This window comes from Peromyscus maniculatus, chromosome 13 (assembly GCF_049852395.1).
Source record: "Peromyscus maniculatus bairdii isolate BWxNUB_F1_BW_parent chromosome 13, HU_Pman_BW_mat_3.1, whole genome shotgun sequence".
In the NCBI taxonomy this organism is placed as follows: Eukaryota; Metazoa; Chordata; class Mammalia; order Rodentia; family Cricetidae; genus Peromyscus; species Peromyscus maniculatus.
Window position 1 is genome coordinate 28,850,374 of NC_134864.1, and position 11,617 is coordinate 28,861,990.

Here is an 11,617-nt window from a genome sequence, read left to right on the forward strand (position 1 = left end):
ACATTAAACCCTGTCTCCAAAAAAAGAAAAGCTATTTTCTGAGCTTGTAATCAACTAAAATAATGTATATGAAGTTTCTGGTATCCTCTGTCCTCTATTAGAAAGGGTTCAAAGCCTCTCCCTCTCTGGATGCACTGCCTCCCTCAAAGCCCCGCACCCCAGAACCCTGCCCCGTTTGTTTTTCTGCAGGCTGTGTACTCTCAAAAACAAAACTACAATGGATTTAGTCACAGGTGTAACTGACTTTCGTTTGAGATTCATGAATGGGACAGTCTCTATTTTCCTGAAAGGCATGAGAACCCCCTTCCCCCACTCCCCTGGGCCCTGCACAACACTGGGGTTTATGAGGTGGGAACAGGGAAACAGAAAAACAAGAACACCTGATTACCATCAGGTCCGACCAGATCCCTGTTTTGGGAGGGCTGACTGGAAAGCACTTCCTTGTGGAGCTGACTGGAACCTCCGATCTTAAGGGAGAAACTGGTCCGTCAGGGAAACGGCTTCTTTACGGGTTCGGTTCGGGCGAGGATGAGTGAGTGGCTCAACTCTGGTTTGGTTCGCTGTGGAACCAAGGCACCTAGAAGTCACTTTCGCTAAAACGCAGTGACCCCTGCCCTGAGCCCTGGGGGAGGAAGAGCAGGTGAAATCCCTCCCACTCTCGCTGGCCGCCTTTGCTTTTGTTGCTGAAGGCACCGGGATGAGTCATTGTCCTTAAGTTCTCCACCTGTGTCCCTTTGTATTCTAGAAACATCAGACCCGCCCCTGACAGAGCACTCCTTTCCCCCAGAAGAGGGCAGTTCTCCGTGAAGGTGAGGCTGCCCCCCCTGTCCCCTCAAGCAACAAGGACTCACTTAGGTCCCCCGGGAGACAAAGGTCAACAAGACCAGGACTCTAATGACACACTTCTTGTGCCTCTAGTCTCCCTCTGTTTAAACCTGAAGCTCCAGTCAGCGCCTTAGAGCAAGGTGGCTGCACTAGCCCTCTGCCTTCCACCATGTCCTGTTTGATCGGCCACAGGGGAGGGGAGGGTTGGGTGAGCACAGCTGGTTGGGGGGTGGTGCGGGGCGCGGCAGCCCGAGTACTGTTACCCTAAAATTCTGGAAAGAGTTATGTTGGAAACTAGTATCGGAGCTCAGCCCATACAATGACCTTCCATACTCGCTGGAGGAGGCATCAGTCCCAGAGCTGTTAGGGTCAAAGCTGGGAAGCCCTTAACCAGCAAGGCTCAGCTGCTACCTGTCTCAGGAAGCCAAGTAAAGAAACATATAGTAGTGAAAGGGAAAACTAATTTAGTTCATGTTGCTACGTTAGGGAAAAAACAAAGGGGGTAAACTCCCCTCCTACCCCAAGCTCATCTTGGGAGTCCTGGCATAGGCTTAGACTTAAACAGAGGACAGGGGCATCGTGAAACAGACCCAGTCACTAGGTGTGGTCCTGCCCTTCGCCGACAATCGCTGTCTTTACTTTTGCTTCCAGGTCTATGAAACAAATTGTTGATACTGACAGACGTCTTTTTCCCGGAGAAAAGCTCACCCTATTGCTGACACCAGAGCGCTATCCTATTTCTTATCCTTTGGCGAGTCCAAGGGCTGTTGGACGCCAGGAAATGAAGGTCAGATGTCTATTTCACTGTGTCACACTAGAGAGAGACATCCAGCTCACAGACATAGAAACAACCTCCTTTACTGGTGACTTCCTCATTTCCTGACCCAGATCCTGCAAGGACTAGCTGGACTTCCAGCCCCCAGGCAGTAAAGATTTACTACATGTTATTGTTCACATGGCGCTGTTATGATTACTGATCACCGGGCAGGTGGAGAGCAATGGCTCAGCTGTTAAGAGGGAGTCAGATGATTCACAGTTATCTGCAATTCCAGCTCCACGGGACTGGACAGCTTCTTCTGGCCTCCATAGGCACTGTGCATGCATACACACACACACACACACACACACTTTTTAAAATGGGCTGGATATAGCTCAGTGGTAGAATATAACAAAAGCCAAGCCCTGGATTGACCTCCAGCACTGAGGGGACAGAATCATAATTAACACCAATAGTTACAATGAGGTATGTATGTAACTTAATTAGGCTACGGCTTGGAAGATTTTATTTCCATGTCTCCATCTACCATAAGCCTTCCATGCGGCTCCTTAGCTGGGTGTTTGTTGGAGACTGTGTTCTCTGCATGGTTGTTCTCTTGCCAGCTGCTATTCCCCCCTCACCCCCTCTTTTTATCTGCAGTACCAGAGATGAAACCCAGGCCTCGCACTCTTTAAGCAAATGCTCCATGCTCCACCACTGAGCTCTTACATCTCACTACCTCAACTTCTCCGCCATGGGGATGAAAGGAACAAGGCATGCCTGTGCCACGCAGCAACAGTCCAGTCAAAACCAGGCCACGTATATGACCGAGGCTTGTAAACTTACATTACTAAGTGACCTCGTAGATATCGTTTTCCTTTTTCTTTTCTTTTTCCTTTTTACACAGGGTTTATCTAGGTAGTCCTGGCTGACCTGGAACTTGCTCTGTAGACCGAACTGGCCTCGAACTCACAGAGATCCACCTGCCTGTGCCTCCCGAGTACTGGGATTAAAGGCGTATGCCACCATGCCTAGTTTATAATTCTTTTTTTTTTTTAATTTTTTAGATTTATTTTCTTTTATGTGTATGAATGAATGTTTTGCCTAAATATATGTATGTGCACCACGTGTATGCCTCATGCCTAAGGAGATCAGAAGGAGGTTGTAGGGTCTCCTCAAACTGAAGTTATGGATAGTAGTGAACTACCACATGGCTGCTGGGAACCGAACCCCGGTCCTTTGGAGAGCAACAAGTGCCCTTAACTGCTGAGCCATCTCTCCAGCCCCTGGTCTATGATTTTTACCACAGCCTCTTAATTAGAACTAAGTCATAGGTCAGGTCAGGCAGCTAAAGAGTCTAAGAAATAAAGACTTGGGTCTCCTGTTACAGAAAGCTTGGTCAGGGATCTGTGGAGGCGCATTAGGGAAAGCCATTTCTCTGACCTGGGTGGAGACTGAACAAAATTGCCTGAAACAAAAGAGTTAATCCAGTTGGGCTGGTCAGTCACTTGGCTAAGAGACCACTCCTCAGGAGATAGGCTCACTTAAGCAATGCTTAAGAGATAGGAGGGGAAAGCCTGGAGTGGTTTGGGAAGCTAGGAGTCTGTGGCCTGCCTGATCCACATGGTGAGTTCCTGGACAGCCAAGGCTATAGAGAGAGACCCTGCCTCACAAAAAGAAAAACAAAACAAAAGAATGAGGAACCTTAATACTCAAAGTCTACCTCTTAAAGCAATAGCTAGCACGCCCCAAGTTGAACTGTAGGGCAGCAGAATCCTTAACAGCATTCCAGATGTGGCTGTTGGAAGAAATTTCTAGAAGGACATACAAACACATACAAAACACAGAGGACAAGAGAGAATCCTTGGCAGAGTTAGGGCCATCATCCTTGGCAATGGCCAGGGTGAAATGTGTATAAATGTAGCTCACACGGTGTTTCCCCATTGTAGTAAACCAGCGACTGCCTTGTCTTCATTTTCCTCTAACTGGATTCTTATTAGTGTGTTTCTGGGTCTGGGCCATCGCTCTCCTTTCGGTGGGTAGAAGTGGGGAGGACAGGTACCACATCTTTCAAAGGTCTTGTGAGGAACCTCAAATGAGGAGGGCACCTCTCTCCCAGTCACTGGAGCTGGATTTAACGTTGCAGTAGCTGGTTGGAGCTTTGCTTTAGAGTTCTTGTCCCTCTGTGTGCATTCTCTTCTCTTCCTCTAGCACATGGCCACTGCCAAAAACCCCAAAGTGACAACAGATATTGATTAAAGAGCTTGTGTGTGTGTGTGTGTGTGTGTCTGTCTGTCTGTCTGTGTCTATATAGGATCAACATCCAATGCCTTCCTCAATTACTCCCCACCCTTATTTTTTTATTTAAAAAATATTTATTTTACTTATGCGTGTATGTGTCTGTGCATGTGTGTCTCTGTGAACGTATGTTCTCATGTGTATAAACTGTGCAATACATGCCCCAGAAGAGGGCAGTAGGTCCTTTGGAGTTGACGGTACAGGGCCTACTTGTGACTTTCTACGTACTGGGGATCTGATCTCTGGTCTTCGTGAAAGCCAAGGACACACTAGCAATGAGCCATCTCTCCAGCTCCTTCACCTTCTTTTTCAAGCCAGGATTTCTCACAGAATCTGGGGCTCACCAAATCAACTAGACTGGCTGGCCAGAAAGGTCCAGGGACCCACCCATTTCTGTCTCGACATGTCACGAGTTTTAGGGATCAAACGTAACAACCAACTGAGCCATTTTCCCAGCCCCAACTTCTTCCTTCTCACCTTGCAAACCAGTGTGGTCATGTGATTATTTAAGCCAGTGGTGAGTGAAAATGAGGTGGGTGACTTTCAAGTGATTTCTTTCTTTCTTTCTTTCTTTTTTTCTTTTTTGGTTTTTTTGAGACAGGATTTCTTTGTGTAGCTTTGGAGCTCACTCTGTAGATCATGCTGGCCTTGAACTCACAGAGTTCGCCTTGAACTTACCTGCCTCTGCCCAACTCAAATGATTTCTTTAAAGACAAAGAAACTGGACTCTTGTATAGGCAAGAATGTGGAGGTCAGCTAGCTTCTGTCATGTGGCTACGACACCAACCTGGAGGTAACACAAGAGGAGAGGACTCTGGATTGTTGCCTAACTTTGGATTCAGCTTCATTGTAACATGGGAAGGAAAAAAGTTCCTACCTTTTTGGAGTCCTGTGTTTTGTGTTTCTTTACCAATAGCTTACATGGCAAGACCCAATCTCAGAAAACAAGAGCTAGGGTTAAGCTCAATGATGCGGCAGTTCCTTAGCATATTCAAGGCCTTAGCCATGACTCCGACAACCCCTAGCCACCCCTGACAAAGGCAATGTGAAACCTACTGTTGTACATTGTAAATATCTGAGTATCCGTTTATTTATGATCAGACATATTTTATGGAGGAAAACCCAGACTTTATCAAAATTCAACAAGTCAAAGGGTGAGTCAATAGCAAGAGCCAGAATCAGTTCCTTCAGTCAATGCTGGCATTCCCAGTGAGTCTTTGATGAACCACATCCTTGGCTAGACGCTGGGAACTAGAAATGAGTAGGATGAGGCTACAGCCTTCTCCTACCTGGATCGGAGTCTTTATCAGTGGGGCTACCTGGTGCTTCTGCCTGCAAGAGCAAGGACAAGGACAGAGAGAGCCGCGTGCCACACACAGCAGACACCGGCTTCCCTGCCTCGTGAAACCATTCTAGTAGCCAACTCCAAGAGTACCCAGTGCTCAGAGAGTATCCTGGCTCTTTGCCACCTTCTCTGTAGCTAGTCTCTCCCACAAGGCCCTGGCTTTTGCTGATCAGAGGCAAATCACTGTGGTCCTACACACCCCTATCCCCCTCATAACAGATACAACGTCTTTGAAAGATCCCTATGTTTCCTTATGATAAGCTAACTTCTGTTTCCTGAGTCCTTCTATCCTAGGGTGAGGGCAATAATCACCTCCCGGAGAGGGAGGATATGATGAAGGGAAATGCTCTTTCAGACAGGAAGAAGCCTGGGCCTTCTTCCTAGGGTTGTTGAAGACAGAAGGAAGAGAGGGGATATCAATTAGCCAGCCATTCCCAACTTCTCTTTCTGGGTTGAGATGAGGTCATAAAGCATGGTCAAGGCAGACAGTATCATTTCTCAAAGTCACCAGGCCCGGAAGCTTGTCTCATAGACTGAAGAAGACACAGAGGCGATTGCCTTGAGAACCGAAACTTTGTGGGGTCCCAAGGAGACAAGGGTAAGAGACTTGAGAGAAGGGACTTGGTGGGGCCTGCTGTGTGAGGCTGTGGCTGTGGCATGAGTTCAGACAAACTGAAGGTGCCAGTCTGCAAGGCACTGGCCAAGCCATGAATTACTTCATAGACCAGTTTCACCCACAGGACAAGCAGCGGCCAAGCTGACATGGGGCAGCCACCTCTGAGGCTGGAAAAGGTCAGATGAGACCTGAGACACTGTACCATTCAAGCAGTTTTTGATCCCAGGCCTGACCAGGACATACTAAGTTCCATTTTCCTGGAAGAGGTGGAGAGTGAATTTAAGGGCTAGAGTATGGATTTTATCTAAGGTAATTTACTCAGATTAAGGTATTAACTGGCCCTAGTAGCAAGTGAATTATGAATGGGTCAAATGTTTGCTCTGAAATAAGCTTGAATTAATGGGAAGACATGGAAATATTACTAAAAGCAACCAAATCTAGGTCCTGGAGAGATGGGTCAACGGTTAAGAGCACTATCTGCTCTTGTAGAGGACCTCAGTTCAGTTCCCAGGCCCCACATGGCAGGTCACAGCCATCTGTAACTCCAGTCATGAGGTCCAATGCCCTCTGCTGGCCTCTGATAGTACTACGGACTCACACGGTACACTTACATACATGTGGGTTCCGAGTACTGGAATCAAAAGTGTATGCCACCACCGCCTGGCTCAGAAAGTTTTTTTAGAATGAAAAAAGATTAGTTTAAATACCTCAATTGACTCTTATTTGCAATTCCTGAATCTAGCAAAGCTTTAGTCCCCAAAGCAGACTGAGAGAGTGAGTGTTTTAACAAGCTGACTAGGAGGTCGGCTTGAGAGACAGAGAAGAATGGGGAATGCAGAAACAAACCAACTCCAAAGTGAGTGTGGGGGTATTGTGTTCCCCAAAATATTGTGCACTCTAATAAACTTATTTGGGGTCAGAGAACAGAACAGCCACTAGATAGACATAGAGACCAGAAAATGATGGCACACATGCCTTTAATCCTATCACTTGGGAGGCAGAGATCCATCTGGATCTCTGTGAGTTTAAAGCTACACTGGAAACAGCCAGGCATGGTGGCTCATGCCTTTTATCCCAGGAAGTGAGTTTTTAATCCTAGGAAGTGATGGCAGAAAGCAGAAAGGTATATAAAGCGTGAGGACCAGGAACTAGAGCTGGTTACGCTTTCAGGCTTTCGAGAAGCAGTTCAGCTGAGATCTGTTTGCATGAGGACTCAGACAGCTTCCAGTCTGAGCAAACAGAATCAGCTGAGGAATTGGCGAGGTGAGGAAGCTGTGGCTTGTTCTGCTTCTCTGATCTTCCAGCGTTGACCCCAGTACCTGGCTCCCAGGTTTGTTTTCCTTAATAAGACCTGTTAAGATCCGTGCTACAGGATGGGTCACTTAAGTACTTCCTGTAAAGAGGGAAGCAGAGGGCTTTACAGTTAAGTCTTGTGGTAAAGATGAAGAAGACACTATCACCGAAGAAACTGAGTCAGGGGAGTCACTTGAATTGCTCACGGTTGCAGACCTGTCAAGTAGATGAGAAACCTGATCAAGTCCTGTGTCAACGTCCTAAGAGGGCCAGTTGTTTTCAAGGAGTTACTATATAATTATGTAACAGAGCCTAATTGTCTATCAGAGTATGCGACGACGTCCCACTCAAAGGAACACCTCCAAAGCATGTCCCTGCTGCAGGGCTGTTCTTCATCCTCGCCCATCTCCCAACAGGATTATTTGTCGCCGAAAGCAGAGATCCTGACATCTACTTTGGGGCACAGAATAAACTTAAAAACTGACAGCGGTGCTGTGTTAAGAGGAAGCATACCAGCTGAATTAAAAGACAGACCACGTTTCCCTGTTGTTCTCATAACATTGTATCTACTGTAGCGGTCTGAACAAGAGCTGAGGCCAGGGATGGTTGAAATACCCATGACTTCAGGGATGTGAATGTTCACCTGCAGGGCCAGAGCGGAGTGGCTAGCGAGGATTCTCCAGCCAAAAGCATCCATGATCCTTCAAGACAGTGTGTTCTCTGCCGGAATGAGAAAGCAGCTGACTGAGGCTATGCTACAGAGGGTGACAGCCACCAGGCTGCCACCAGGCTGCCCCCAGCCGGTTCCCATGGCTTGGCCACAAGGCATTGCTGCAGGGCTCTCCAGAGGATTATGCCAATGAACGAGGGTCCTTTGTCCGAAGTCCCACCCCATTCAGTCACTCTCAAAGCTGCTTCCAGAGACTGGAGGAGTTGAGGCTCTGAAAAATGTTCTGGTGGCTTCTGGGTAAAGCAGGGCATCGCAGAGAAGCTTTTAGAGTTGGAAAATTCATTCATCCCCCACATTGTGTACAGCCTCTCTCTGGTGGTTTAATTTTAAATATTTGACAGCAAAATTTCTGTCATTATAAGTACTTCATGTGCAACTTAAGCAGACTCCAGGAGCCTTCCTCACGCACTTTAAAAAAAAAAAAAATCATTTCTTTATGAGGAGCGCGTCTGGGAGAGACGGGCACTTGGGCAACAGGCATCCGTGTGGAGATCAGAGGACAATTTGCTGGAGCCATGTGGGTTCCAGGGACGGAGCACACACGGTCAGGCTTGGCACAACTGACTTGACCCACCGAGCCATCTCAGAGCCCTCAAGCATGTTTATTTCCAGCTGCCTTCCAAAACTCCCTGTTCTGGCCCAGGCTGTCCTCTCCCTAGCTCTGACAGTAGGAAAGAAAAACAGCTAAGGGTGTTAAAAACATTGCAGCTTGGTGAACAGCTGAAAAGAGAGCCAACTGTTTATCCCGTGGAATGAAAATGCCTGCACTGGAGAGAATCTTAATCCGCAGCTCCTGCACACAAATTCTTCCCTAGTCTATTTCTGGTGGATGTTGTAAACGGCCCCCCACCTCCCCCCCCCCACTTTGATGATTACCTTGGTTGGCCCACTCCCAATTAGGTTACTTTAATCACCTCTATAGGGTGGTGTGAGGGCCCCACCTGGGGATGTTTTGTTATGCATTTGCTACCTATCTGTTACTTTGTATCGTCTTTTTAAGTTTTGCTTGTTAGAGCTTCATTTGAAACTGAAGTACAGCTATCATAGATTGTTGTCAGGCCTTATGGACAGCAACCAGGGGTAAACACGCCCTAGGTTAAACAAAAACTCAAGCGGGAAGAAGACGATAATAACGAAAACAAGTACCCCCCCCTCCAGCCCCCCCCCCCCCCCCCCCCGCATTACTGTGTGTTTCTAGGGTTCTATTTTAATTGCCTGTTCTTATTCTTCTGGTTGTTGTCTTATTAAATAATGTACTAACAAGGATGATGCTCCTTGATACAGTATTTTCTGCAATTATCTAATAACTTCCTGCTATGAGGAATGAAAATTTAAGTTATATGGGCCAACAAGATGGCCTGGAGGATAAAAGACACTTACCACCAAGCCTGAAGACCTGGGTTCGATCCCCATGCCCCATGTAGTAGAAGAGAACTGACTCCAAGTTGTCTTCTGAGCCTCACATGTCCATGATGCCCCCCCAACAAATGTACACAGTAAATAAATAAATATAATGTCAAAAAGATTAGTTTATATATACTCAGCCCTTCTGCTAATAGTTGTTCTTATTTTGAGTTTTGGTTGCATTTATAATTTTCAATCAAATTACTTCATTTCTTATCACACCAACTACTAAATTACCACTGTTCTTCCCCATTTCTTTTCAGTTTTAAAAATTTGACTTTTTATTGGTGAATTATGATTGCATATGTTTATGAGGTACAATGTGATATTTTGATGGATGTAAATAATATGGAACGGTTAAAACAAACTAGTTAACAGACGTCTCCTCACATCCTTATTGTGTGTGTGTGTGTCTGTGTGTGTTGAGGATACCTGTAGTTTACTTTCTTAGCAATGTCACATTACTATTTTGTTTTTTGTTTATTTGTTTTCGGTTTTTTGAGGAAGAGTTTCTCTGTGTAGCCCTGGCGGTCCCGGAACTCATTCTGCAAATCAGGCTGGCCTTGAACTCAGAGATCCACCTGCCTCTGCCTCCCGGTGCTGGGATTAAAGGCGTGCGCTGCCACCTCCCAGCTTTCAGATTACTGTTAATCAAGACTTAAAGGTGTATTCCTCCTGTCTAATTGAAGGTTGTACTGCTGGGGTTGAGAAACAAACAGTTATGTAAAATGGCTGGTGAGAGAGATAGGAATTCTAACCCCGCCTCATGATCGTGAATGCCCTGGGGAGACATTCAGTCATCTCTGCCTAGTCATTTCCAGGCCGAACGGTCCTGTGTAATCCGTGCGCTATGTAGTCATGTAATTTGCGTGCAGCGTGATCACGTAATCTATGTGCATGCGTGGAGTCACCACGTGGGCCCATGTGCACATGCACAGGGTAGTCCATAAAAGGTGGGTCCCGTGTACCCTCCCCTCTCTCCGCACATGTCTTTTCAGCAAGCCTGACCACACATTCTGTCCTGTCCCTCCCTCCCTCCTAATAAAACTAATAAAACTCTGATAGTGGGTTTGTTGTGTCTCGTGACTTTTCCTCGCAGGTAAGAGTGCCACAATAAAACCAACAGGGGGCTTAGTGTGTGGAGCCAAGGGGCACATGGGTGGCCGCGGTCGCGATGGAAAGTTACTCACACCATGCAGACGCGGCATCCATGTGAAAAGTTTTATTAAAGGGGGAGGAAAGAGGGAATAGAGAGGAGAGAGAGAGGGAGAGAGAAAGGGAGAAAGGGAAAGAGAGAAAGGGAAAGAGAGAAAGCAATACCTCATGGCCAGAGGGAGAAAAGGAGAAGGGAGAAAGAGTCTTTCTTTCTTTCTTTCTTCCTTCCTTCCTTCCTTCCTTCCTTCCTTCCTTCCTTCCTTCCTTCCTTCCTTCCTTCCTTTCTAACATTACCCTGGGATGTTTATTGCAAAGGTAAACCCCTGAACCTTGAGACGCGCTTATTGGTAGGATTTCTGGTATCCAGCATGGGCAACAGGGACCTCCAAACCTCTTGGATTCACAGTGACAGGGATCAGCTACAAGCAGGGTCCTGTCATACTGGATGAGGATATCTTTGATCTCTTTCTTAGAGGTCTCGTCCACACCAGGCTTTGAAGATGGACTGTCGGATAGCATAAATTTGGGCCACATGACCACCACCCTTCACAGCAAATCGCTCCTTGCCCAGCAGCAGAAGGGGCTCAATCATCTCCAGGGGATGCGGGTTCACCTGGATGAGCCCGTTTCCCTTGCAGTGAGCCACAGCTGTGGCCCCCTATTCTTGCATCCAGAGACCGGCACGGACAGCAGCCGACCCTTGGATGGCAAAGATCCTCACCACGCAGTGCCGCCACCGGAAAAAGGGTTTTGTTTTTCTTAAAGGGGACTTTACATAAAATGACGTGGTCAAGACCGGTCCTCAAGGGGTGGGATGGGGTTCTGAATGCCAACAGATAACAAACACCACCAAAATGCCTTTTTGAACATCAAACAGAGCACCTGGCTTCTCACTGGTTGCAGTAGTGGCCATGCTACCGCTACCCATTCACCAAGTCCGAGCGAGGGGCTGTGGATCAAAAAACAGAGACAAGAGACAGTGGAGTCATTTGCCTCAGCAGAATGCCGTTTGTTGAAAGAGGGAGGAAACCTTAAATACAGGCTCACAGCACAATGGGAGAACCCCGGAGGGCAGAAGTTCTGATGTTTTACAATCTTGCATCTAAGCTGTTTAAGCCCAATATGCAGGATACACAAACAAGGAACCCCCGGTGAGCCTTCAGGAGGAAGGAAAACCGGCAGGGAATCAGCATA

General features: G+C 47.0%; 1 long non-coding RNA gene and 1 pseudogene across 1 annotated transcript; one reads left to right on the top strand and one right to left on the bottom strand.

The window, feature by feature from the left end:
* The first annotated feature begins 394 nt into the window (after nucleotides 1–394).
* Nucleotides 395–1,779, top strand: LOC121822023 (uncharacterized). The gene is made up of 2 exons (XR_006062940.2): nucleotides 395–809; nucleotides 1,477–1,779. It is a non-coding gene; the product is annotated as an uncharacterized LOC121822023 (long non-coding RNA).
* An 8,985-nt stretch (nucleotides 1,780–10,764) lies between these two features.
* Nucleotides 10,765–11,336, bottom strand: LOC102913029 (small ribosomal subunit protein uS9 pseudogene; annotated as a pseudogene).
* Nucleotides 11,337–11,617: the final 281 nt, after the last annotated feature.